The following is a 27,075-nucleotide window of genomic DNA, read 5'->3' as shown; positions in this document are numbered from 1 at the left end:
GGTTTGAAATAAAAAAAAAAATTATTTGCGACTATGTATCGTTGTTAGGTGTATTTCTTCAAAGTTGATTCATTTTCAAAATTGCCGCTTGAAGCCTTATCAGAAGCTTAGTAACCAAAAATCGACTTAAATAGTGAAAGGTTTTCACATGCATTCTGAAGAGAAGAAACATTGGCGTGTCGACCCGGGCGCCAACACAACCGGGTCTACGAGCCGCACATTTAAGTCGAAGAAGCTAGAACAGACATATGTTAGTGAATTTAACGCTTGTGCTTAGGTCCTTCATCGCGTATGTTATGCAGTGTTTATTAGACAATAATTTATTATTTATCATTGCTTATTTGGTGAAAAATAAAAAAAGAAGCATAAACATACCTGGCACTCGATATGTGTCAATTATGCAAATTCGCAAAAAATTATGCAAAAAAAAATATACATAAAATTCAATTTATGTGGAATACTAAAACAAAAAAGGCGTGTCGACCCAGACGCTAACACAACCCGGTCGAATAGACCAGAACAATTTTATGTTAGTGGAATTAACGCTTGTGCGTGGGTCCCTTATACTGCGTTTATATGACATTAAGTTAATATTCATTCATTGCTTATTTAGTGAAAATAAGAAAAGGCATCACCAAACCCACGCCGACATTTTTGACGTTTTTGTCTCATAATAAAATTTGTAACAGTTCGTAGTATATAATAAAATTCCGTGAAGAGCAAACATTGATTAGAGATTCCACAGCAAAGCTATTTGCTCGTTGATGTTTTTTTTACATTTCGCAAAGTTCGTGCAGATCGCTTTTTCGGCCTTAGTCGAATTTCAAAAGCTCGCTGTTTGTATTCTTGCCGGAACTCTCTCGGTGAGCACTTGAAATGGAGACTTGTATTGGGGTTTGGAATTAGTGTTAGGAACTTCATGAAAAAAAATAAAACTCATAAATGCATTGTTATAAAATATTAGAAAATTTGCAGTAAAATAGTAGAGAAAGTTTATATTATGCAAGAAACGTTAGACGATGGTTAGTTTAGATCTAACTGAAATATGGTTTTTGCCTTTTTTACTAATTGAAAAGAATTACTGAAATGTAAAGAATGAACCAAATTTACCCTTACAGAGTTTAATCAAATTGTTTTTAAATTGTTAGAATGGATGCAGCCGTTTTTAAAAAAACGTTGACAAAGGGAACATTTATAGGTATCATACTTTTTTAAGTTTTGGTATAAACTATTCAGAATGACACGAATCATCGAGAAACAAAATTAGCAAACCGGATTTTCTTGCGTTAACAAACGTCTCCCTCAGAAAGTTGAAGAATGCAAAAGATCCAATTACGAACACGTATTTAAAACAATTTATTTGAATACAAACACTTAATATTTTCAATAACATAATTTCGCGTTTCTCAACTCATGTCTTCTAACACTCGACAACTTGTAAATACCTTTTCCTAAAATAACTACTTCAACAAACATTAAATTTGGAATTTATCTCACATCTAATTAGTGAATTAAAAGCGAGTTCAATTTTCATTCGAATATCGATGTTTTTTGTAATTGAGTTTGTCAGCGTCGAATAAACCGTCTTGGTTTACGATTTTTAAAACAACTGGTGACTTGAATATTTGACACAGAGCCAAACTATCTAGTGTAAAGGTAACATACAGGAGTGAGCAACTTGATATTAAAAATAAAATGAGAAATAGGAATCAAAACTCTGAATATGCTAAATGTGTCTACTCATGATAAATGAAATCAATTTCAAGTTAGACTGGCCTAATGAATATTGATGCTAATGGTTCCTTTGCTTTTTATAAAACTTACATCCACATACATAATCAGTTATTTTTTATACTAAAAATTTCTACAAGAAATATTTTTCAACATCAATAATTAAAATTTATATTAATCATATATGAAACTAGCGGGGTGCATGGCATCGTGCCTTTAGGCAAATTGCTGGAACTTTCCGTACCGTATCGAAATGTCCGAGAAATGTTGAATATTTTCAAATAGATTATAAATATTGTAACAGTCTAATAGTTATAAGAATTATATAAAGTGAATTGCAAAGTTGAAATTATTTGTTCAAAGTATATTAGAACTTTAGTCAGAATTAAAAATAAAATCTGAATTATTTTCAACATACAAAAAAAAAAAATTGAAAAAAAATTGAAAAAAATAATTGAAACAATTTTTTTTTCTAATATCAATTATTTTGTTAAAACAAGCAGAAAGTTCTTTAAATCATTTAAATCGGACGCTTAGTTCTCTCAAAAACTGCCATTTTTTTACATTTAGCTCTGTATCTTCGAAATGGCTCGGCCTGCCTTTGCCAAAAACTAATAAGCACTTCTCCCAATCATTACTAATTAAATGTTCTTTAAATCATTCAAATCGGATACTTCGTTCTCTCAAAAACTCGATTTCTATTTTCTGCACTCTTTGCTCTTTATCTCCGTAACTGCTAGAGCTGCCTTTACCAAAAACTGATCAGCACATCTCCCAATTAGAATTAGGAATCGAATGCTTTTTGAACCATTCAAATCGGTTGATCCGTGCGCTCGAAAACGTGACCAAAAATTTGTATCCATACACACACACAGACATACACACACAACAAATTTTTCTGAGGTATGCCAAAATGTTCAGAAACCTTCAAAACGTAGAGAAATGCAAAAATTTTCAATTTCGATTTTTGGTCGATTACAATAACTTACCCTACGAGAAGTTAAAGATATTTTTTAACAACAATAATTAAAATTTATATTAATTATATAAAAAATAAAATTTCAATGGTTGTTTTTAATGCAATTAATACTTTTTTGACATTTCTTTACGCGTGGAATAAATTACTTATCAATTTTTCGTATAATAGATTTTTCAATTTTCCATGTTTGTGGTAACAAAAATCTATATTTTCAAACTTTTATATATGAGCAAAGTTGTAAAATAATAAACCATAATCTTTTATGAACTTATAAAATCCTAAATAAACTTTAGGATTACTGCAGAGAACTATTTCAAAGGATAAGAGCGGAAAATGATAGACGAAAGCTTTCTGGAGAATATATTTGCGACCCGTCTTATGGCGGTCTGATGAGGAAGACCCCGTATCAAATATGCATAGAAATTCACTATTTAACGACTAATAAACTAGAATTGCTTATGATCCGAAAGGGCAACGATGATATCAAATATGGAACTTAAGTAGAAATATAAAGTTAAGGATATGAATAATTTAGGCATACCCAACTGACAAATTTTGGGTGTCCAGATTGAATCAAAATCAGAAAAGATCGTATATATAATGCTACTTGGCAATCAAAAACTACTTCAAACTGTAAGCCATTGCATGTTTTTATATTTTTTTATTTTACATTTTTACAATATTTATATTTTCTTACAAAATGCTTTCTGATTGTAACTTTATTTTTACGTTCGACAACAATTTGTTCTTTGTAGTGCAAAACTGTACATGCACAAAGAACTCAAAGTACCTTTGGAATGGAATCGAAGCTTATTTTGTTACTTTTTTACAAAAGCCAATAAAAAGTCGCTTGTTAATTAATTAAAGTTGTAAGAAAGAGTTTGAGCTCAGAACTTTGTTGTATAAAGAGCACTGCGTGAAGTATTAAGTGATTTGTTCACGAAAACTGACGTTTTTGATTGGGGTATTACAAGCTTATTAAGGAAATTACCTATTAAAAAATTAATCAAGGAATTTTTGATTATAATATTTAACGATGTTTTAAGATTGAGTTTATAAGCTGAAATACATTGTGATGATCATTTGAGAAACAAGAATCGAAATTTACCAAGTTAGATAAAATTTTCAACTCTTTGTTTGAAAGTTAACAGTTACACATATAAACGTATATTTTTAACTTCCCGAAGAAAAAGTTTGTTTTCATCAAGAAATCCGATTCGCTAATTTTATGTTTTCTCGACGTTTCAAGCCATTCTGAATCGGATGAGAGCAAATTTGGAAAAAGTGTGTGTATGTGCGTACACACTCTATATTTTCTCAAAAACTGCTGGACCGATTTCAAAAATTTAAAAGCCATTCGATGAAATCTCGATAAGGACTAGCGTTTCTCAGTTTTGTGCGAAATCGCAGAAAAGTGAAACAAATTTCGTTCACATTTAAGCTCATACTATCTAATCGATTTTATAAAATCAAAAACTGTTCGAAAGATATTAGTTGGAAATGATACTGATTAGTTTTAGGTTGAAAAAAAAATTAAACCAATTTTAATGGAACTTTTTTTGGCGTTATATATCATGGTCTTATAGAACTTACTGAAATATTAATACCTCACGACAAATAGTTTAGTTTTGAAAATTCGTCAAAGTTTAAGGAAACGAGTAGTTTTTTGGCGTTTGTTAAAATTAAAATTAAACGATTTACTTGGCATAACGATATAGCACTTGGTCTTACTAAACTTACTAAACCATTAAAGTCCTATGGAAACTGGTTCAATTATAAAAAATGTTGTTTTTTGATATTAGCTTTTAGAAAATACTGCGAGCTTTTAATAAATCCACTCGGAATACTTTTAATCACTCAAATTAATATTTAAAAAAAGTTAAAATTAAATTTATTAAAATTAATATAATAATTGTAATGAATATCTTTTTACTGTTTCTGAATGATTTTTTTCTAGAAGGGAATGATTTTGGACGATTACTGTAACTTGCCCTACAAGAAGGAAAAAATTCCCAACCATTCAGATCAGACAAATTCCACCCAACATTAATCACATAGGTACATTTTAAAAATGTGTACCGTTACCTAACGACTATATCAAATAAGAGTAAGAATACTCACTCAGAGACGTGTCCGGAAAATAGATCCGGAGCCCGGAAGCGCCCAAATACGGCTACGGCATTGTTCTCGTGCATTGTCAACCGCAAACGAACCCCCAACACGGGGGTTGATGTCGATTTGCCACTTGAGGGAGCAGGACGTGTCGGCCGAAACGAACTTATAGTAATGAGGGTCAAGGATTAGTGAGGGCAGTAAAGTGGATTTGCTTACTTGTGATGCACGGTACTTAACTGTACGATGTAAAGACTTGATCAAATTGGCCAGCATTTGCAAGATAGCGTTATGGTGGTCCAGTGGTCAATTAGAAATGGCAGAAGTGTAAAGCAAATTTTTGGAAAACAGTTTTACTTGTATAAATATATTGCAAATGGTGAGACAAAATAGAATATTTAATACATAATTTAACCCTCCGTCGGTCGGATATTTTTTCACCTTCGAACGGTCGGAAAGGTCTGACTGGACCACCATTCATTTTACATGCATTTATATGGGATAAACGAGTTTTTGGTGTCTTATATGTTATCGATTATTAGTAGTAAATATTTATGGTTTTGATTTTTTTATTTCATACCGTCTTTTGCATGTGTTGAGCTTGCTTATAATAAAAATATTTCATATTATATTTTATGAAAAAAATCAAGAAATATAAAAAAAATCGTTGCTTTTTTGTTAATTTTTCTGTTTTATATCAATGAAAAACAATATTTATTCTTTTTCGGCGCCTTTGAAATGAATGTGAAATTCAAATGAAAAAGAAATGAGGTGCGTCGCCTTTGAAATGAGCTGTAAAACTCAAAGTGAAAATATAATTTCACTACAGGTTTGCCAAAAAACAATTTCGAACGCAGTACTGGAAGAAAAATTGTTGATAATGTGTGCACTATTCATCCGATTTTTAGTATTCGCGATTACCAATAAGTTTGGTAGGTTTTCAAGAAACTCTCGTCATGAAAATACTAACATTCATGTTACAATACATAGAAAATAATATATACAACGCAGTTTGAATAGAAAATACCATGAAAAAAGACAAAATACTAGTTTACATATATCAAGAAGCGTATATATCATACAAAATATATGGGTGGTCTAGACAAACCTTTCCGACCGTTCGAAGTATAAAAAAGTTAATATCCTTATAATTATCCTTGTGTACATTTTTTCGTCCCGATTTTTTCATTGATCGACAGCTAATGAAATTTTAGGAAAAGTCAAGAAATTTCAAGTCAAGAATAAGATTACTAGAAGTATGTTTTTTTCTAACTGAAGTCGAAAAAAGTCTGGCCAGACCACGCCGACCGACGGAGGGTTAAAGCTAAATTAATTTGTGAAGTGAATTTGTTTACTTGTGTTATGGTATTTAACTACGTGATTTAAAAACTTGATCGAATTGGCTACCATTTGCTAGATAATGATATGGTAGTCCAGTGGTCAATTAGGAATATGAGAGATAAAAGCAAATTTTCGGAAAACAATTTTACTCCTGAGATCTTGGTATCAATTGTCAAGAAGAAAAGAATCTCCATGATAAGAGTCAAATATAAAAATATATTACATATGACGAGATAACAAATAGGTTCCAAAATTTTAGCAACTGTGAATAATCTTGTTGTAGATTTTAATAATTTGTTATTTATTCTTGAAAGATGTCGAGAATTGTGATAACGATAGAGGATACGTATAACAGAATATAATACCTTTGCATTATAGTAAAACCAAAGATTCCGAGTCTCTACGTGTGAGCATCGCAAATATAATCCTTTGAGATTAATATCGCTGAGGCGATATGTCGACCCAGTCATATCTGTTTCAAGTAAGGCATTCGGGTAAGGATGGCGTTAAGACTCTATAGTGGTATCTCTTCCTTTCAGATTCTCTTAAGAATTCATTCTGTGGATTATGTTGAAAGCAGAAAATATTTGGAATTAAATTCTTGAGAATCATTATTATACTCCAGATTTTATGTAAATCAATAAAAATCGTACTTATATTTATACTAAAATTATGTTCATTTAATTGAATCTCTTTCAAGGTGCTGCTGACTGTGATATTTTATTCGATGATGCTTTTTATGGAGCTCAACTACCACTATAATAACTACATATAACAAAAATAAATTTTGCCGGATTTTTTTATTAATGACTAGCACAGCAATGCGTAACCGAGTACAACTAGTTGTCTTATAAAAAATGCCTAGATATATCGACATAACTCAATTTTCTCTCAATAAATAACATGAACTGTTTCCCACATCTTCCACGTCACATGCGAGTGAAAATATTTGTGGCTGTAGACTTGTAGAGCATAAAGTCAACATTATTTCTCTTTGGTGACTATTTGGAAGTCATTCGGTATTTCGCGGCTTTGCCTTCTTGCCGCCGTTGCGTCTGCCTCCATAAAACAGCTAGATAAATTTTTAGCCGCTCTCTTGGGACTAATGTGTAACATTTCCGCGGAAATACTGTTGAAAGGAATATTGCTGAAGAATGTATTTATCACGGAAATAATATTAATCCTGAGAATTCATTTTTTTCTGACTCGTTGGGAAGGGAAATAAAAATGTGGTTGGTAGGTAACGGATCATCTTTAAAGAATTTAGACAAAAAAATCTGACTTGCTAATTTTATGTGTTCTCGACGTTTTTAATCATTCTGAATCGTTTGAGACAAAAATTGGAACAAGTTGGTATTGGTAATGGTATTTTGCCTTGAGGCTTTGTTACATGAACTTCCCGGTATGTGCTAATAATCGACTGAAACATCTGGACCTGCTTTACCAAAAATTTAATCAATTCTTCATTTCGTCAATACAAGTAAAATGTTTTTTGAATCATTCAAAGCGTTAAGTTATTTCAACAACAGATTTACCAAGTTTGGCACTTTTGCGCAGTATCTTTGAAACGACTGGACCTGTCTTTGCCAAAAATCAATCAGCGCGTCTCCCCACCAGTAAGAATCGAATGTTTTTTGAATCGTTCAAATCGGTTGATCTATGCGCCCGAAATTGTGGTCAAAATATTGTATTCAAACACACATACACACACTCACACACATACATCTATTTTTTCTAAGGTATGCCAAAATGTTCAGGAACATTTGAAATGTAAAGATATACAAAAATCTTCATTTTTGATTTTATTGCGATTACTATAACTTACCCTATGGGAAGTTAATTACACCACGGTACGTTTAAAATGAATAGTAAAATTTTTCGGGCTTTTTTACGGCCTAGCACAAAAATTCATGCTCCTTAGACCAGGGCTTCTTAAACTTTTGTACTTGCGTCCCCATTTACGATTTCGAATTTCTTGGCGACCCCATTTATGATGGCAAGTTTCTTGACGCCCCTACACGTGTAAAAAAAAATAAATTGATATTTCATAAAGAGTTATTTATATGGTAATAATATACATATACAAATGAAACTAAATAGTTTAAGAATTTGTTAAAAACATGAAAATCAAGGCATGGTGTTATAAATATTTAACATTAAAATTTCTCGCGAGCCCAGAAATTTCTTACGCAACCCCATTTGGGGTCACGACACATAGTTTAAGAAGCTCTGTCTTAGACCAAAACACCCCCTGAAGTTTACTATTAAACTTATTACTAATATGTGATAAATAGCCCAATTTTTCTAAAAACATAAATCCAAAATTAATTAAAACCAAGTAATGCCGCAATCGTTCCGTAAAATATATAACACGTTACGTGCCAACCGACAGACCTACCGACCGACCACCTTATTCTTTTTCCTATATGTAATATTTTAGTTCATATACGTGTTCGCAGCTTCGACCACTCTAACTGTAATCTTTGTTGGCGGTGATAAATTATTTCTAGTTGTTTCCGTGCGGGTTCGAATTGTACTGACGTGATTTTTATTTTTGCTACATCTGCAGCCTGTTTTCTTCTTATTTAAGGAGAAAGAAAATCTTAAACACGAATGTCGACCACACGATACGAGCACCCATAAACTTACGAAGAATCGATATAATAGTATATATATATATATATATATATATACATATACTAGCTGACCCAGCAGCCGCTGTCCTGTACCCATATTCATATCTACAATTCAAAACTTCCAAATTTTTTAATGACTTATATGCTGATATTTGCCATTAAATAAAAAAAAATGTTTTTACCCTATAGTCTATACGAAAATGTATATACAATATGAGTGATCTTAAATAAAAAACTGATCCGATATTCAACTTTGTAATTATACTGTGCAGTTCAAGTCAGCCACATAAAACAATGTAACATATATCAAACAAACAAATATTGAAATGTGTTCAATGAAATTGTATATTAAAACTTATACACTGCAATTTGTAGAACAAATTTCCAATTTATTTTTATCAATATATTCAATTTATCTTAATGCTAATGCTTAATGCTCAATTTATTTTAATACTAAGGAATTTAACTACAAAATTAGTGAATTATGAAAGTGAAAAAAATAATGAAAAAAAATATTTGCGTAACGACAAATTGCAGAAGTTTCATGAAGTTTCCAGATATCTTATGTTTACTTTTATGTAAGCTACATGTAAAACCAGGTATAATATTAGATTAAAGTAATGTTTTGTTTGGTAACAACGACGCTAAAACCACTAACCTAACAATAATCTCAAAGTTCCGTATCAAGTAGGTACTTTAGATGAAACTTGTACAGAAGAAAATACACTTTGACAATATTTATTTAGTCATATTGGAAAACTTTGACAAAGTTCAAAAACAAAAATTATTAGTTAGAACTTTACTAACAACAAAATTAACGAAATTCATAAGTCTTGTTGATTTTCGTCAAAGGTTCTGTGTGTTAATAAATTGAGTTATACTATACGTATAATAATATTGCAAAGGTAGTTTCATATTTTAAAAATCGAAGAAAAAAAGATAATATTTAATTATGAGAAAAACAATTTCAATAATTAATATAATTAACTAGATTTTTTTAAACGTTAAATTCCATCGTCAGATTCTTATAGAAGCATGAGAAATATTAAAAAACATTCTTTTATCAAAACGTTTTCTTGAAATTAATTAAGAAACTTCTCAAAGTGAAAAAAGTATGTGAAAAACTTTATTATATTTCGCACATTATTTGAAGGTAATTCATCTTACATCAGGGCGAACATGGAAAAATTAATTTAACATTTCTCTTAACTTGCACTACAATGTATGAAGTGAAATTCATGAAATATTAAATTTCAGTGCGCTGAAAGTTTATATAAGATGTAGAATTTTACAGAATATTAAACAAAAGAAAATAACAATTTTAAATTAATTTATTGTATATTTTACACTTATTACACACTTATTACACTTATTATAATCATTATTGGCTTTTGCAATTATTATCTTTTATCAGTTTTGTGCACCGATTAGCCGAGCCGTTTCTTTGTAATTTGGAAAAAAGTGTTAAACTTTTCGTCCACATTTAAACTCATACTATCGAATCGATTTCAAAAAATCAAAAACTGTTTGAAAGATATTAGTTGGAAATGATACTGATTAGTTTTAAGTCTTCAGAATATATATCATGGCCTTCTAGAACTTACTGAAATATTACGGCCTTACGACAAGTAATTTAATTTTAAAAATTCAAAGTTTGAAAAAATGAGTAGTTTTTTTGACGTTTGGTAAAATTAAAATTAGACGATTTACTTGGTATAACAATAGAGCACTTGATTTTAATGAACATAATGAACCAAGTCCTATGAAAACTGGTTCAATTATAAAAAAATATTGAATTTTCAAAATTTGCTTTCAGAAAATACTCCGACCGGGTTAACGTGTTCGATTTTCAGTTATGTGTAATGAATCTATTTGGAATACTTTTAACCACTCCTAAGTTAATTTATTTATCATGGATTAAGTTGTTTATTTACACATATCATGTAACTTGCCTTAAGGCAAAATACCAATACCTAGTTTTTTTTTTAACTCAGAAGAGAATAATTAGATTTTCGTGAGAGAATTTATGTGTATTGAAAAAAATGTTTTCTTTGAAAATACTGAAAATATTCTGAATCTCCGAAACCGCTAAAACTACTTTTGCATAAACATAATAACGGCTATACCAACTTTTGATAAAAAGTTATCTATAGTCTCCTTATCAATAGGAAACGAATGTTTATTGAACAATTCGAATCAGTTGAGCCTTGCTCCCGAAAACGCGGGCAAACAATTACATACACACATCGATTTTTTCTAAAGTATGCCAAAATTTTCAGAACACTAAAACGTAAAGATATGCAAAAATTGTCATCGATTTTGGTCGATTACTATAACTTGCTATACGAGAAGTTAACGGGGTGTGTGGCATCGTGCCTTAAGGCAAATTGCTGAAACTTCCCGTACCATAACAAAATGTTCGAGGAATATTTAATGTTTTCAAATAGATTATTATAAATAGTGTAACATTGTCTAATATTTATAAGAATTATATAAACTGAATTGCAAAGTTGAAATCATTTGTAATTAAAGTATATTAGAACTTTAGTTATAATTAAAAATAAAATCTGGATTATTTTCGATCTACAAAAAAAAACTTGAAAAAAAAATTGAAAAAAAAATTTTTTTTTTTCTAAAATCAATTATTTTGTTAAAACAATTAGAAAGTTTCTCGAATCATTTAAATCGGACACTTAGTTCTCTCAAAAACTGCCATTTTTTTGCACATTTAGCTCTGTATATTCGAAATGGATGGGCCTGCCTTTGCCAAAAACTAATAACCACTTCTCCCAATCATTACTAATTGAATGTTTTTCAGCTCATTCAAATCGGATACTCCGTTCTCTCAAAAACTCAATTTCTATTTTCTGCACTTTTTGCTCGTTATCTCCGTAAATGGTGGACCTGCCTTTGCCAAAAACTAATCAGCTCTTTTCCCTATCAATAGGAATCGAATGTTTTTTGAACCATTGAAATCGGTTGATCCGTGCACCCGAAAACGTGGACGAAAAATTGCATCCATACATATATAAACACACATACATCCATTTTTTCTGAGGTATGCCAAAATGTTCAGAAACCTTCAAAACGTCAAGAAATGCAAAAATTTTCAATTTCGATTTTTGGACGATTACAATAACTTACCCTGCGGAAAGTTAATAAATACTATAGAGTTCACAGATTTATTGTTCAATATTTTATAAAAAAAATATATTTTTCAATTCAAGGAATATAAATTTCAAACAAGTAGCTTCTTTCTCGTTTTGTGAACTATCTCATTCACTATTTCTCCACTATTTCCTCCAATTCTTTTATGGAAACACAGAACGTTTCCGGCAACCCGGAACTACATATTTCATACGCACCGCGTGGCTTGTTCGGCGCTTAAGCAAATCTTTTGCAGCATCTCAACAGAATATAACCGAACAGTATGTTCTACTAAACTAAACTAAAGTTTTAAACCACAAATTATTCACGCAGTTTCCGAAAGTGCCGCCTCCCGGAACGGCGCGCCCGCAGGCCGTGACTTTAACTTTAGTAGGTACAGATGATTAATAACATTTGCCCACATTTAGAATTAAATAGGGACTTTGCATTGTTCTTTTGAAGAAAAATTAACTATTTACCGTGATTCTCTACACTTTTAGTATAGCACAGAGTGGACATAAATTTTAACTCACAAGGAGTGGCCATTAATCACGTAAGGATTTTAGGGGAAGGGGTAAATTCGAAAAATTCTTTCGAACAATTTTACTTAGCTAAAAATACACGTAAAGTTTGGCAAGGGGGTGTAATTCTAATTATCACGACGTATCACCAAGGGGGAGAAAGTCCAAAAATCCCTAAAAGCTCAATCACGTGATAAATAGTCAGTCCCCAAAACGTGTCGCCATTTGTTAGTGTTTACAATGTATTTTTGACTATGGCTCAGACTGTACTATATTTAATTCGATTTTCATGATTTCTGTACCAGCAGCATTGTTTCAGATATATATCTCTGTACCTACATATCTGAAATTGTTATCGATACTAATGACTCTAGATGGGGGCACAAAAAAGAAGCTTGTAAACTCCATGTAAAACAAAACCGGAATGAATTCGATCCGACTTTTTTGTAACGCAGTAGTAGTACAGGTACTTCGATGCAGGCTTCCTAATGTCTATTTTTGTCTCTAACTAATAATACTCGGCCTGGTGGAAAGAGTAAATTAATGCATTAATGAATGTTTTTTAAATTTGTTTTACCAGAAATCAGAACTAGTCAAAACGAAGATATAATGTATAAGACTTTGATGAGAAAGCAAACCCTTTGCCTTTTTGTAATATATATGATATACCTCAAATATGATATATCTAATAATAATATAAAGGTGTCAGCAATGTGTCCAAAACTTTTGCATGTGAGATTATATTTTTAATTTAAATTTTAAGCAAAATCTGGTATCATACTGCTTGATACCGAGTGGGACAGAGTTGAAATCGATTCCGGAACTGGAGATATTATAAACCATGCAATTAACGCTCAGTATCGAAATCATTTTAATTTAATAAAGTAATTTTTTTCAACAATCAATTGAATATTAAATAATTTTCACAAAGGAAGTAATACACAGAATTAATTTGTATAAATGATTTGTATACATTTGTGTAATTGATCGAGTATTTGAATCATAATTTTTAAATAATTTACAAAGAACATAAGAGCATGCTTAAAAATTAAAATCACTTACCATTATCAAGCATCAATAATTTTCGTCCAATCACTATTTCCAATTTGTGTCCTAAAACAAAATTAAAAAAATTAAAATTATTATATAGAGCAATAGTAGATTTATAAAAAAATGTTATAGTCACTAAAATTTCAATTATAAAAAGCAATAAATAATTTAACTATTCATCATATACGTTTTGACACTATATGTGTGTCATGATATTCAACAAGTTAACAAGTTCTAAGTAGGAAAAAATACAAATCCAAAATATTTTGAGAAAAAACAAAACACACACAGTATCGAAACGCCTTATATTTATAAATAACTTTTACACTTAATAATATAAATTACTTTTAATATAATATATTATATAAATTAATCTATGTAGTAGTGTAGTGTAATAAACTAATAAAATAAATACAAAAAAGATAGTTTCTACAAACATGCAAAAATTTGTAGTTGCATTTTTATAAAGACCAATTTTCTTGTAGAATGAAATTGTGCTAAAATAATTTGTATATAATAACAAAAATAAATTGAAATTTTATTGATTTGTTATTAACTTTCCGTAGGGTAAGTTATAATGAACACAAAAAAAAAAATTATACTTATACATTTCAAAACTTTTGGTTTTTTTTTTCAAAACTTAGAAAAAATAAATGTGTGTATGTAGTATTTATGTCTGCATGATTCATTTTAATGAGAAGGTGCTGATTAGTTTTTGGCAAAAGCAGGTGCTGCTGTTTCGGAGATTTTACACAAAATGTGTCAAATATAGTATTTCAATTTCTGGGATAACAGAGCATTTAATTTGAATAATAATAAAAAATATTAAAAATATTGTATTTAAAAAATGAAGATTTAATAATATTTTTGGGAAGGCAGGTATAGCGGTTTCGGAGATATGATGAAAAAAGTAAAAAACGCCATTTGGCGGTCAAAAATGATCATTAGACATATGCATATCATTTTATCAGATGTTTTATAGAGATTTTAATAGTAAGAACAAATTTTGTTTACATTTCTATGAGTTCTGTACCAATGTTCATTTTTTAAGCTGCGACGTGGCGCTTAAGCGCTTTGATACTTCGTTTTCACGTAGCTAATACATCGCGATTGCTTTAAAAACAGGTCATAGTTAAAAAAAATCAAGTTTTTCAAGAAATCAAATTTACTCATAAATTTAAAAAATCTAATCATTTCAAATTTTTCGAAAAAATAGAACTTTTTCAAGAAATTTAATTTTTGATACAGAAAGTACCATCAATTTGCTTCAAGGCACGATGCCATGCACAACTAGTTAAATGCTAATACTTTATTCTACTAGAATATACGAACAATGGAAGAACAATATTCCAATAAATTCAAAAATTCAAAACTGTAAAAAATGTAATTTTACTAGATCAATTCATATAATTTTCCACTGACTACCGCACTATTCCTATTAGAATCTACAACTCACGACGTCCGCAAGTTTTTAAAATTAATGGCATAGTATTTCGAATTTATGTGTTTTTTTCTTGGCTGGCACCATGATGATGTCAATTTATCATCTACGGATCGCACATAGTTTGAGATCAGATTGGTCAATTTGTCTATCTGTGATATAATAAATCGTCTGATGAAAAAAAAAAAATTAAAGAAATTTATTTGGGCGCTCTAGTGATTCCATTTAAAACAGTGGCAATAGTATTTTTAGTTTAAAATTTTTACAGGAAAACGAAATAAAAATTACGTTAAAACTATATGCTTTATTATTTATCTAGGAATGTTCTCCATTTCTCAGAGCTTTTATTTATAATAGAATCTAGGTCAAATCTACATAACAAAGATTCTACATTGTTATGTTTGAATAAAGGTAAAAAAAACACATAATAGCTGCGTTATTCATTGGCTTTTGAAGTGATTGTTCCTTTGACTAAAATTAATTAATGTTTTCTACTCCATATATATAATGTGCCTTCGGGTTGAATGAGAACTGCACGTATGTTTGAATATTATTGTTTAATTAGAGTAATGGTTTTTGGTATTTTTATTCGAAAAACAAAGGTTAAAGTTGAAGTAAAACATTCAAACTAGCTGCTTCAATAGCTGTACTGAAATTTAGAACATAATTTATGCTTTTTCCAAAAAAATTTGATTATATAGTAATTATAAAGCTAGATTTCATACGTCCTAGTCAATTGTTGGTTGATACATTTATTTTAAGATTGATAAAGTTCTTGGGGAGGCAGGTCCAGCGGTTTTGGAGATCCTATAAAAAAAGTTAGAAAAGTCATTTGGTGGTCAAAAAAATATTGATTATGCATATGCACATCAAATTGTCAGATATTTTATATTTATTTTAATAGTATGTAAAAAAATATTGTTCACATTTCTATGGGTTCCGTACCAAGATTTATAATGTTTAACCTATAGAAATTGCAACGCGGCGCATACGCGCTTCGCAATTTTGTCTCTAAAATAGCAACGCAGCGCAGTCGCTTTAAAAATATTCAAAATTTTCAAATTTTGAAATTATTAAGAATGTTAATAATACGGTAGTAAAGAAAGTTCTAGCAATTTGCATTAAGGTATGAGGCCCTGCTCCATTAGTATAAATTTATATTTGTGTAAAGAAATCTTCACAATTTTTGCTAATATTTTTGATGACTAATAGAATTGTAATAGTTTTTTTTAAATTGATAAATTACAAATTTATTTGATTGAAAAATTAAAAGTAAAATATCATTAAATATTTTGTTTTGGATTTGTGAGCTTCTAAAGTATGGTAAAATTTAAGAGAGCAAATTTGCTTGAATCAAATCACAAAATTTAGCAAATAATCAAAATTTGTTTGATATTATCTGTTTCGTTCGAAATGTGTTACTTTTTGTTATGGTTGGATTTGAAAACTTCATAAATTAGGTGAAAAAGTTAGTTAACACATTTTTTTAGTTATGACATGAATAGATCATTTTAATCCCTTTATCAATGAGAAAATGATCAACCTACTTATTTAAACTATTAAAAATTCCATATACAAAACATTCATGTAAACTCAAATTGAAATTGAATCAACAAATTATCATTGGTATTATGATTATCATTGGCCAAATAACTGTCAGAAGTTAGTTTAACAAGGCATTAAAAAAGCAAAATAATTGAAGAAAAAAGTTTGTTAAAAATATTTGTAGATGTTAGATTAGATACTTATGAGCCTATTGTGGCTATGTTTTGTTATCAGTCCTGTGTTAACATAACTTTTTTCAAATAAGAAGATGTAGAAGATTTAGAATTCTCGGTACACTACTTTTTTTCTGAAAAATCATATTTTTTTGAAGTAGACTCTCAAAGCTTAGTGGTCACGAAACTGTCAAAAAGCTCTACCCATGGTTCTTATACAAGGTTTTATTTAAGTTTTTGATACTGTATCAAACGCTTACAAACTAACTTCTAAATAGGATAAATGTTAAAATAACCTTAGTTCCACTTAAGGGGGGCGATACATGTAATCGCCTTAATTTTTACCATTTTTTGAGGACTTTTTAAACTGGGAAGGAATGATTGAATCTTTTTGAACTTTTTTAGGGTTATTTATTATATATTAAAATACACAAAAAAATTTTTTTTTTAATTTTTTTTTTTTAAATGGCTGCCGTAAAAATAAATCTGCCAAGACCCTCTCGGAAAACGCCATCAATTTGCGGGCGTTCTCACTTTTCGTACGGTGATCTGAATTTAAAAAAATTAGTTTGTACGTGTTCATAAAACATATATCTTCTAGTTAAACAAAAAAAAAATAAAAAAAGTCACAAAATCGTAAATTGGCACACCTTAGAAAAAAAAGTTCAATTTTTCACCTTTTTTTCAATGGTTTTTTTGGTAAAAGGGTTAATTTTTGAAACATTTTTTGGAATGTTTGAGGTTTAACTAGAAGCTATTACTGTAAAGTAGATGTGTGCAAAATTTCATTGGAATCGGTTGAGAACTTTTTGAGTTATCACGCCCGCAAATTTCAAAAATGTCGTTTTGAGAAAAACGCGTTTAAAGTTTTGACACAGAAACAGATAAGAGTACAATAGCACTCAAGCGTCGAGTTGAGGCGTGGCACTTAAATGAGTTTTTATTGTATAAATAATGATAATTTTGTTTTGAATATTTACAGGCATATTTTTGAGATGTTATTGTAACGATTTATGAAAAAAAAAAATCGATTTTTTTTTTCTTGTTACATGTATCGCCCCCCTTAAATTTTTTATTTAGAAGTTGAATCCTTCAGTACTATCTCCATAGGGTCATTTACGATAAAAAAGTAACCGAGAATAACTATTACACTTACACGAAATAAGTGTCACTTCGGCCGTTAGATGTGTATCCAAGAATTGGCCCATAATTACCTTAATCAAATTAGCACATCTTATGAATCGATTAAAATGTTCTACCACATCGTCTTAATAAAAATTTTCCGAATATTCAAAGAATTCATTTCAAGGTTCCTAATTACTCTGATTCATTCAATTCTTTCTCGAATCTCTCGTAAAACCGACACCGACACTGGCACGTGCCTCGATACAGAGCAAAACAATTTCAATTCCGGGATCGATTCATTGCAACGATTCTAATTATTTTTCTTTATGTTGGAAAATTGAAAACGTGTCCGAGAAACTTCATTATTGCATTACACAGACCGAATGGAAGTATTTACTGTTTTTTAGGAAATTCTGTTACTGCCATTAAGACTTTCAGAATTGCGATGGTGAGGTAATTTTAAAGTAATTGGACAGGTAATGTAGAACTTATATTTCTCCTGATTTATATATATATATATATATATATATTTGTATTCTATTCAAAAAAAATTAATCAAACCTTCCATTTATAAAAGAAGTCCATTACAACATTACAAATGAAACCATTGAGCTTCCTGAACAAGCTATTTTATTTCAGCACCTTGTTTCATGGTAATATATTTCGTTTTTCATTTTGAAGCAAGCATATATATATATATATATATATATATATATATATATATATATATGCAAGTATATTGTACCAGCTACAATTTTACTGGAATATACGCGCCTTGAATATATAAATTCTCTATTTTATAAATTTCGTGCATGAAGTCTACGAAATATGTATCTACAAGGTGGATGAGAGAAAATGCATATGTTTTCAACATAAAACTGGTTCAATATTTTTCATAACAAATGCTTTGAAATCGATATAAGGAAAGGAAATTTATATATAGAAATATGGGAATAAAAGAGTGCATATAGGATTTCTCTAACAAGAAAAAAATTGAATGTAGAAAGAAACTGCATTTAAAATGCACGTGTTTTAAACGTAATGCCGATTTTATATTGTCCATAATATTTATTTTAATATCGATATTTTTTTGTTTTATCAATATATTATACAATTTAGTGATGGTAAATGCATTGTCATCAAATTTTTCCAATCAAGTCCAATTTAATATTTTTAGTCAGTTTCTAGATTTATTGATAATACATATTTAGTTATTTAATATCGATAATATTAAATCTATATATGAAAAAAAATGGTTCTTCGATATATGGATAGAAGAAATGCATGTAGCATCTTTTTACCTATGAGAAAAATTAAAATAGTGGATGAAACTAATCTAATAGCGCTATTTCGGATAATTCGTAAGTGGAATTATAGAATTTAAAATTTGTGTTGATTAAAATGTCTAACTTGAAAAAAAAGATTTGGAAAATACAAAAGGCAAATTGTTAATTTTAGTAAGTTTTCAAGCAAATGTATCTGACACAAGGGAATATTGATATACATTGAAAATAAAATGTTCACATTCAGAAGAGAATTGTTTTTATTTCTTTGCTTTTCTTTTTAAGTGGACACTGTTTATTTTATAATTTTATAATTTTATTCACGTTTTGAATTCATATAATCTGGAAATAATGGAATTGGTTAGAGTTTAGTAAATAGAAATTGAATATTGAAACAAATTGTTTCTTATAAAAGTATTTACTTTGTAGTAATGATACTTTTCTTGGTATTTTATTGTGATATTATATATACGAGGTCTGTTCAAAAAGTACCCGGAATTTTCGTTTTTTCAAAAAAATATTGATTTATTCGTCTACATTAATGTGGTCCCCTTCAAAGTAGTCCCCCCCAGATATAATACACTTATGCCAGCGTTTTTTCCAATTTTCGAAGCACCCTTGATATTCACTTTTTGATATGTCCTTGAGCACTCTCAGCGATTTTCTTCAATCGAGGAAAACCGCCGTCCTTTCATGGGTCTCTTCAACTTTGGGAATAGGAAAAAGTCACACGTATCTGGTGAATATGGAGGTTGGGGCATGACTACGGTATTGTTTTTGGCCAAAAAATTACGAACAAGCAACGACGAGTGAGGAATTTTGGAATGAATTTTGCTGCCACTCGTTTCATGCCCAAAACATTTGAAAAAATGTTATGACATGAGCCAATTGATATGCCAACTTCATCAGCAACTTCTCTAATTGTGATTCGGCGATCATTCATAACCATTTTTTCCACTTCTTTCACATTTTCATCGTTTGTTGACGTGCTGGGTCGACCGGAGCGTTCGTCATCTTCAACGTCTTCGCGGCCATCGGAAGCAGACTCACCATAGGCTTTTTGTAACATTTCACACACTTTGTTACACTTTATTTCATTTTTTACGCAAAATTTAATACAAATTCTTTGACTTTTCAATTCTTCCATTGTAAAAATCGCCGAGCTCAGAAAAACACGTCGAACCTTAGCGACTACCACAGACAAAGTAAACAGTGAACATAGCTGAAAATTTCATCATACTTTAGGGGCATGTATACCAACACAATAAAAAAAAAATTTTGACAATCAGACACTCCAGACCCGCGAAATTTAAAAATTCCGGGTACTTTTTGAACACACCATGTATATCTATATATATATATATATATATATATATATATATATATATATATATATATATATAGTAGAATAGTGTAGCAATACATTGTAAGAGGCTTTGATGTTTGAGCTCGACAAATAATTTAGTTATAGTAGCACATATATTACAAATACGTGAATACATTGTATATTGTACATATATATATATATATATATATATATATATATATATATATATATATATACATAATATATTGAGTCTACATATGGATTGTTTACTACTTTGATGTTTGCGAGAGCAGCATACCAAATGCAACTTTTAGATATGTAATATTAAAATAATTAGTAAAATTATTTCAAACCAAATATTTATATAGCAAATAAATTTTATCATGATTCATATATGAAGCGATATGTAATATTTAGTTAAAATAAAACGTTAAATTATATTTTTAATTAAATTTTTATTTAATTTTTTTTAAAATTTATCTAATATGTGGAGATGATGAGTTAATAATAAATACTAAAAGAATTATACTTTTTTGCATTTCTAATTCGAATCTATCTGAATAAAAATATATCAACCCCTCAAATATTATTCTTAATTAAATTTCTGATGATAAAGATCATTTTATGCCCGATTTGAGATTATCTTCTCAAGTCAGATTATTGACACAATATGTCAGTAAAATTTAACCTTATTTTTAATTTAATTTTCTCAAAATCCTATAATATTTTAAGGTTTTCGATTTGACTAGTGACTCCATCACCATATACGAACCCAGAAAAATTCCAGAATAGTATAACAGAGGTTGTCTTTATGGGTTTCAATAAAATATATATAGAGCACAATAGTTAAAATAAAATCTGTCAAGCACTTTTTACTACAAAACGCATAATAAACATCAGCAAGCAAAGTGTGATTCATAGGTATTAAAAAATTCGAGAATATTCATCGAATTTTTCAACATTATAAACTGATACAGATACAGATAAACAGATACAGATTTATTGCAAATCAAAATGTAAATTTATAAAATTATAATTTTTTGATATCAACTATATTAGTAGACTTTGTTATAGCACTTACTATTTACGATTTTCTTTGTTCAATTCTACTTTTTTTTAAATTTCTGTTAATTTATTTCTTTCTACTATCAAATTTTCTATCATTTTTCTTTCATTATTTTAAATCAATCTTCGTCATTATTCCAATTTAATCTTCGTTCATTATTCCAATTTAATCTTCCTTCATTACTCTAGTTCAATCTTCTTTCAATACTCTAGTTCAATTTTCTTTCATTATTCTAATTGAGTCTTTCTTTATTCTAACCTCATATTTATTTCTCTAATTCCGTTCTTTCGTTCTTTCTTCTAATTCTACATTGTTTTGTTCTTTTTGTCTTTCTTCTAATTTAATCTTATTTCCTTCTTTCTTTTTCTTTCTCTTAATTCCATCTTTCTTTCTTTTAGTTCTATCTTTTCTTTCTAATTCTATATTCATTATTTCTTATATCAGTATCTTTTTCTTGTAATTATATTCAGACCTTTCAGCATGTTAATTTCTTATGGAGTTCTTTTAACATTTTAATATCTTTAATTTATTCTATAGTATTTGCAGTGCAATTTTTCAGTACATCAGCTTTTCTCGATATCAGTACCCCTTAATTCAAGTAAACGTTCAATAAATTTAAATCATTTTTCTTCGAAAAAAGGACAATCAAAGTTTTTAAATTCGAGTAAAAGATATAAAAAATTTGAGTAATTTCTTCAAAAATTTCTAAGTAAAAAAATAATTATTTTTAAAACATTCACAATTATTGTAGAATTCATATTACATTTTAGTAGTCTTAATGACATCACTCTATCAAATTTCTCTTAATGCTAATACACCACTAGTTCCTATTACTGATAGCTCTCCTTATCACCAAGAACTCCATATATCTTCTCTCGGTGCGCTTCACGATTCTTGATTGTATTATATACGAGTATATATATATATATATATATATTTATATATATATATTATATGAATGTATATATAATACTATATCGACGTCGGTCTGGTAGTGTTGTGGTCCAGAATTTGCAACGGATTCAACTCGCAGCATCTCTCATCTCTTCAGTCAGTAGTCAGTTGGGGTTCTGCCTTCGAATCGAGAACAACGCGATACTAACACTCCGGTGAAAATTCATATTTAGACTCGCGGAAAAGCGTGCGGAAAACGGAAAAAATAAGTCGTTGAAGTGCAAATAATTTATTGTCGTGATAGTATAATTGAACAGAAATATGTGATGATAGTTCGTTGACAAAATTATTCACGTGAAGTGGTTAAAAATATATGAACAGTTTAATTTTGTAAACAAATGGTAGTGGAATTAGTTTAATTTTTTGGTTTTAATTTAAAAACAATATTGTTAGCGTCAGTTGAAAATATGATTCACATGGATTATTACTGGTAAATAATATTTTATTACTATTTAATAACTTGGCTTGGAATTTATTTTAACAAAATGACGGAAGAAATAAATTAGTGAAATATATTAGGATTTTTTTTTTTTAAAATAATAATATATAATAATTTTTTATACTGAGATCATCAAATTTACTAATATTTAAACAAACTATTTAAATAGTACTTCAAATATTATTAATTAAAATTATATTTAATACATTTTAAAAAAATACTTGGTACAAACTAATTATATTTAAAAATAATTAAAATTAACTAAATATAAACAAGTTCATAGTAAATAAATTAAATAATAATTAAAAAATTAAATAAAATTAAATATAAATAAGTTTATAGTAAATACATTAAATAATAAAAAAATAAGTAATAAAATAGTTAATAGTTAATTAAATTTTATATGTTCAAAATATTGACTTGAGCCTTATTATAATATTATTATACCGACGGCTTGTAAAATTAATAAATAAATAATAAATAAATAAATAAAGAAATTCCACTATAATATTAAGTGATTTAGAAGTAAGAACGGTTATTTTAATTAAACTAGAGTTTCACAAAATAAAAAAATATCAAAAAATAAAATAGTCACTTTAAAAATGCAATCTTATAAATTTTGATATCATTCAATTTTAAATTATGTTTTATTTAAACCCAAACATTTGAGGAAAATATTTAAATTAATGGTTAAATATTTCAATTAACAATAATTGAATTTTACTAAAATAAATAACACATTGTATTGTTACATTAAAGAATAAATTTAAAAAAATATATAATACAGTGAACAGTAATATTTAGAAGTGATCGTGGTCAAATATTTTCTAAAACGTAGAATATCGAGTGATTTAATATATATTAAATATTAATTACTATCATTCTACAAAAAATACTCATTAAAAAAAATGCAAATAGTTTTGACAAAATTTAGAAGTAATCAAATATTTTTTATATTTAAGCGATTATATTTATTAATATTAAATAATATTAGGAATTAATTATTGCAGTATATAATAATAAAATAGTTAATTTGAGAATATATAAGTTATGAAAAGTGAGATTTACAATTTATCGACGTATAAAATTTTTGAACTTTATATGACAAAAATGATACTAGTAAATTGCATACAATTTTAGAACATCAAATAAAATTTATAAGTTTTGTCACTTTTTAAATATTTACAAAGTTATACCTAAATTTTAAAAACAATAAATAAATCTAATTAATAATAAAAATATAAATAACAGGAACATTTAAATAGACCCAAAAAAAGAAATATCAAAGCAAAATACAAATTTAATGAATAATTTTAATGTAATAATCTTTTTTATATAAATGATATTTTGAAATATAAAAGAAATAATTTATTAATCAAATGGTGTAGTATTTAAACTTATTTCATAGATTCAAATAAATTCATGCAATAAACTCGCGAGTACAACTATTCAAATACAGTTTTATTCGTAGCATATTTTATAGAATTTACAAAATAAATTCGATATTTAATAACATTTTACTATATTTTATTACATTATTCATTATATTTACGTAACCTGAATTATGAATGAAACTTGCAACATTGATAATACTTAATAAAATTATTATAAGTTTATTTTTAAATCAGTATATCGTTGATAGATAAAATTTAACTAATTTATAATAAATTTAACTAAAACAAATTTTTAAAAACAATCTTATGTGAACAATTTGAAACTTATGTGTTACATTTAAGTGTGAATCTAATCGCAAGGCAAAATTTTACAGGTAAATTTTATATAGAAATTTTTTATTTAATTTACTAATTTATTTTGTATATCGTTGTATAGATTTTATCGTATATTTTTGAATAATAAAAGAGTTAAAATTAGAAATTAAAGATCTATGAAATAAGCGGTTTCCTTTTATTTTTAAAATTAAAAATTCCATGTAACATAAACCAAAATTTATATTAATAAATCAAATTAAATCATCGTAAAGGTGAACGATTATAATGTCAATACAAAATATACAAAAAAAAACTCAAAATTCACTTAAAGATAAAAAAAATATACATATACGTATATCCAGAGAAAAAATAAATACATGAAAGATCAAACTGTGAATTCAAAGAAACTTACCACTATCAACATTTACACATTAAATAGATTTTTAACTAATAAAATAATGTAAATAAATGAAAAAGAATTAAATAAATATGTTTCAGAGTCAGTTTCAATTAAAATCATGTATATATCTTCTTATGTGTATTTATAAATAACATATCAATTACAAAGTTAGATATACAAAGTAAATGGACTGTAGTCTCATAATTCATTGAGTAGTATTGGAATTGTTCCAACGTTACTATACTTATGTTAGAATTGCTTGCAAACTATTTGGATAGCCAACGAAAATCTTATAATAATAATGAATAATAATAATAATGAAATAATATTTATTCTTATTAACTACGACTTGCTTATGAATATAAAAATAAATTTATTTTTTTCTAATATCTATTATATACCTACAATTTACAAAAATCAAGAAATTTATGGTAGTACTCACAAGGAGAACCTGAGGTTTATTCTTCTGTGATTTTGACAAAACTTTGCATGGTGATAGATAGAGTTTATAAAAAACTGAACACGGTAAAAAATTAAAAGCTTATGAGCAGTGGTTTGATTACAAAAGTGTTAAAAATGTTTTAAAAATAATTCGCCAATCAGGAATGATGATTCTAAGGCGCAAAATTTGAAATATTTTTTCATTACAAACATGATTAAAAATATTCAATAGTTTATTTATTAAATATTTTATTTACGTAGGGTTTTTTAATCAAAATAAAAGGAATTGAATTACTTCTGTCTGAGTAAAATTCATGCATCAAGTAACTAAAAATATCTGCAAACTACCATCTCTGTAATTATTTTTATATACTTAGAATAGCACATAAAAACGCTCAATATAACTTTATTATAAAAATATTATTATACTATACTAACGACCCGTTAAATAATTGTGTATATAAATAAAACTACTTACTACAATTCAATAATAATCATCAAAAACATCCTATAAATTTAATTGAACATAATCTGTCAAAACCATTTGACATTTGACGTATGAGCCGCCGGCCATTATTTCATTTTAAATCACGCTTCAGCGCTTATAATTAAAACATGTAAAGTTTCTACGCCGTTTTGAAAGAATTTCTTAATTTTCTCACGACCTATGAATTAGCACGAATGTTTTAAGACTAGAACTAGCCAAATCGGTTCAGCCGTTTTCGAGTTTTTGCATACTTAATATTTTACCGAGCTCCATGTTTATATATAATATTATAAAAATATTATTAAATTATACTGGAACCCGTTTGATGATTGTATGTATAAATAAAACTTCAAATAAAACTTCAAATATAACTAATTATTACAATTATAAAATATAATATTCATCTAAAACGTCCTAGTAAATTTAATTGAACATAATCTGTCAAAACCGTTTGACATTTGACGTATGAACCGCCGGCCAGTGTTTCATTTTAAATTTAACTTCTACAAAAATTTTTAAATAAAAAATGTAAAGCTTTTACGCCGTTTTGAAATAATTGCTCGCCTTTGGATTGTGCGAAATATTTCAAAACTTAAGCTGGCCAAATCGGTTCAGCCGTTTTCGAGTGTTACCATACTTGACATAATACAGAGCTCCATTTTTATATATAAGAATAAAAATATTATTATACTATACTAGCAACCCGTGTAATAATTATGTGTATAAATGAAACTACAAATAAAACTACTTATTAAAATTAAATTATATTAATCTAAAACGTTCAAGTAAATTTAATCAAACATAATCTGTCAAAACCATTCGACATTTGAAGTATGAGCCGTCGGTTATTGTTTCACTTCAAATTACGCCTCTAAACAATTTTAAATCAAAAATTGTAAAGTTTCTACGCCATTTTGAAATAATTGCTCACCTTTTGCACAATCTTTGGATTAGCACAAATATTTTAAGATTAAAACTGGCCAAATCGGTTCAGACGTTTTCGAGATTTACCGTTCTTAGCATAATACGGAGCCCCATTTTTATATACAAGACTACATTCACATTTCGATAGTTGACTTCGTGAATATTTTCTCGAAATATCGATGAGAAATTGTATTTTATCAAAAAATTATTCCATACTACAAACATTGAGTTATAAAACATCCCA

This window comes from Ctenocephalides felis, unplaced genomic scaffold, assembly GCF_003426905.1.
Source record: "Ctenocephalides felis isolate EL2017-DRISC unplaced genomic scaffold, ASM342690v1 CF-g0.4_SCAFFOLD_01170, whole genome shotgun sequence".
Classification (NCBI taxonomy): domain Eukaryota; kingdom Metazoa; phylum Arthropoda; class Insecta; order Siphonaptera; family Pulicidae; genus Ctenocephalides; species Ctenocephalides felis.
The sequence above is the reverse complement of the archived record's forward strand: the minus strand, read 5'-3'. Positions refer to the sequence as shown.